The sequence below is a fragment of the Mus musculus genome, chromosome 1, assembly GCF_000001635.26.
Source record: "Mus musculus strain C57BL/6J chromosome 1, GRCm38.p6 C57BL/6J".
Lineage (NCBI taxonomy): Eukaryota > Metazoa > Chordata > Mammalia > Rodentia > Muridae > Mus > Mus musculus.
In genome coordinates, this window is record NC_000067.6 from 49,495,803 (window position 1) to 49,499,355 (window position 3,553).

At 36.9% G+C, this 3,553-nt stretch overlaps 1 pseudogene; it reads left to right on the forward strand.

Annotated features, from left to right (window-relative positions):
* Positions 1-2,750: 2,750 nt before the first annotated feature.
* Positions 2,751-3,181, forward strand: Gm3605 (annotated as a pseudogene).
* The last annotated feature ends 372 nt before the right edge of the window (positions 3,182-3,553 follow it).

Here is a 3,553-nt window from a genome sequence, read left to right on the forward strand (position 1 = left end):
CTATTTTGAAGAATAATTTGAAGAGTTTTGGTGTTAATTATTAACTGAGACTCTGGTATGATTGTGCACTGAATCTATCTGACTCTGGGCTTTATTAGCAAGAATTTAAATGGGTACTTCTGTTTGAGTATGGATTATAGATCTGTTTAAAATGCCTATCTGATATTGATTTAACCTTAATATTTTGTATACATCAAACCACAACTATCAATTTTTACTGGGGAAATAGAGACATAGAACATGTGCAAGTGGACAACCAATGAAGATTCTAACTTAAGGCCCACACTATGGGAAGGAGCCTGCAATACCTGGATGACCTTGGTTCTGCGGAGGCTCGATGATCCAGGGTAGGAGAATGCTAAGGTGCTGAAACAGGTGTGTGTGGGCAGGTGGGGGAGCACCCTTATAGAGGCAGGGGGAGGAGGAGAGGATGAGGGTTTGTGGAGGGGAAATTGGAACTGGGATAACATTTGAAATGTAAACAAAATAACCAATAAATAATGAAAAACAACAACAAAAAAAGAAATTTATCAAATTTAGTTGTAATTGAATTTTTAAATTTTGTCCTTGTGTTCCTTAGGATCTCCTTGTTGTATATTTTTAATATAGATATTCTTTCTCCAAAATTTAGTAAATTTGGCTAAGGCTTTATCAACTTTACAGATTTTTTTCAAAGTCTGTCCTGTAACTTTCATTTATATTTCTTTTTGTTTGTTTTGTTTGTTTGTTTGTTTGTTTGTTTGCTTTTTTCTAGACAGGGTCTCTTGGTGTAACCCTGGCTGTCCTGGCACTTACTTTGTAGACCAGGCTGGCCTCGAACTCAGAAATCTGCCTGCCTCTGCCTCCCAAGTGCTGGGATTAAAGGTGTGCACCACCACCACCACCACCCCCGGAAAATTATATTTCGAAATGATTTGTTCATTTGTTTTGTTTTTCTACTTGGATTCCAACATAGAAATAGATTGCTTCTTGAAATCTACTCCATTTCAGTGATATTTCTTTTCTTCCTTTATAACTTTCAGTTGTGCTGTAAATAGTAGGTTATCCTGCCAATGCCTTTCTTTTTTTGGGGGGGGGGAGGGGTATTGGCCCTTAGTTCTATGACATTTCTTCTTTAAACTTCCTTCACTGTGTTCCGTAGATTTGGATTGATAGTATAATTTTCATTCAATTCTAGAAATTCTAAAATTTTATTTCATTTAATTCTAGAAAATTATAAACTTCTTTATTATTTTTTGGGGGACCCATCTATTATTTAGTAGTGAATGGTTCTGTTTCCATGGTTTTATAAGCTTTTACTGGTTTCTGAGGTTGTTGTCATTCAGCTTTAATTGTTGATTGGATGCAAGGTATTATTTCAAATTTCTTGAATGTTTTCAGACTTCCTTCATATCCAAAACTGTGCTTAATTTTGGAGAAAGTTTCATGAGCTTCCGTGAACAAGGTAAATTTATTTGTATTTGAGTAAAATGTTCAGTAAATGACCTTTAGATCCATTTGATTTATGACATCATGTCACTCCAGCATTTCTGTTAATTCTTGTGACTAGATGACATACCGGTTTGTGAATGTTGTGTCCTGAAGTCTCCCATTATCACTGTTTGATGGTCAGTATGTGGTTTTAGCTGTAGTAATGTTCCTTTTATGAATGTGGATGCCTTGTTTTTGGCACATAAATGTTTATAATTGGATTGTTCTTCTCTATGTCTTCTGAGACTTTTTGACTTGTAATTTATTTTGTAAGATATTAAAATGGCTACATGAGCTTGTTTCTTGATGCCATTTACTTTGAGTATTTCTTCATTTTCATTCTAGAGTTGTTTTTTTTTTCAGTATATTTTATCACATTGTGATACATCCCTGCCCAAGATTGTGTTACTTACTCTACAATACTGTTTTTAGTTATGGTGTGGCTCAGCCTTGGCACATAACTTTATTCCAAGAGATTTCTGCCTAAATATTCTTACAATGATTAAATAACATCAACCACAGGTCATGAGTTGGAACAAGCAAAAGGTTGACAGGAATTTAACATATGATTATTAAGAAAAAAATCATAGAGTGTAAGACAGTCATAAAGATGGATTGAGAGACATACAGGAATTAGAAAGGGGAGCCATTCAGGTTAAAGTAGGTTTTTGAGATGGTGAAAGAAAGAATCATCCCTTCTGGGATATCAGATAAGAACGAATGTCAGCTGGGATACTTTCTTTGTCTCTCTGAGCTAGCAGGCTTCTGCCTCATCATCTGGTTCCTGAGTTTTCATTGGTAAAACCAAATGATTGAGACCTTTTTATGAAATAACAACGCTTGGTGCTCCAGCACAGTGCATGACCTCAGAGATCCATAAATCCTGCCAACTAGGACAAACTGAGACGCCATCAGACTTGTTAATATACCTGGGAAGTCCTCAAGGATAGAACTAAGTAATAGTAAAAGGAACAACCCTTCTAATGTGAAGGATGGAAAAAATTATAATATGGGACAATAGAATCCCATATAGTGCTTCTTTAGATGGCTTGAAAAATCAAAGCAGAAAATGAAAAAAAAAGTGTCTTAAGATTGACATAATACCATTTATAATTACTATAAGTTTGATAGCCCATATTATGCCCTTAATAGCCACTTTGCACCAAATATGAAATAGTGGTTTAATAATTATGCTAAGTATGAAAAATGTGTTGATAAGGTACAAGATATATAAAGACTTATAGATGAAAATAAGAAAAGTGGAGAGACAGAGATGCAAGATGTCAGCCTCCCCAGGCTGGGGAGTAAAAGTCCCTCAAAATTCCCGACTGTTGGAAGAGTTGGAAGAAGGCAAGATAAGAGTAGGCAACCGCAGTTAGCTGGGGTCTGGAGGACAATGAGGACATGAGATTTACAAGATACACAGGGATGATAATTGTACCCACATGAACAGTATATGAAAACATAATAGACAGCCTTAAAATACAATGTGGGCCTAAATACACAAAAGCATCCCTGTCTGTAAGATTTGTAACAAGAGTCAATATGAACAGCCTCAACGGTTTGAATGGAGTGGTGGATTCAAGAGCCACGGCAGTGCTGGCAAAGTGGCAGAATTCCCATAGCATCAGTTATACTACAGGAACTGTGGAGCTTAATGATGTTAAAAGAGAACATGAAGCTGCCACAGCTACCAGAAGAACACTGTTAAAGCAATTAGTCGCCAAGGCCCTGGCTTCCCCTTCCAATCCAACTCAAGTCTTCATTTTCCATACTAGTAAATTTTCTTTTTTTAAAAAAATTAGGCATTTTCCTCATTTACATTTCCAATGCTATCCCAAAAGTCCCCCATACCCTCCCCCAAACCCCTATCCACCCACTCCCACTTTTTGGCCCTGGCGTTCCCCTGTACTGGGGCATATAAAGTTTGCAAGTCCAATGGGCCTCTCTTTCCAGGCCATCTTTTGATACATATGCAGCTAGAGTCAAGAGCTCCGGGGTACTGCTTAATTCATAATGTTGTTCCACCTATAGGGTTGCAGATCCCTTTAGCTCCTTGAGTATTTTCTCTAGCTCCTCCATT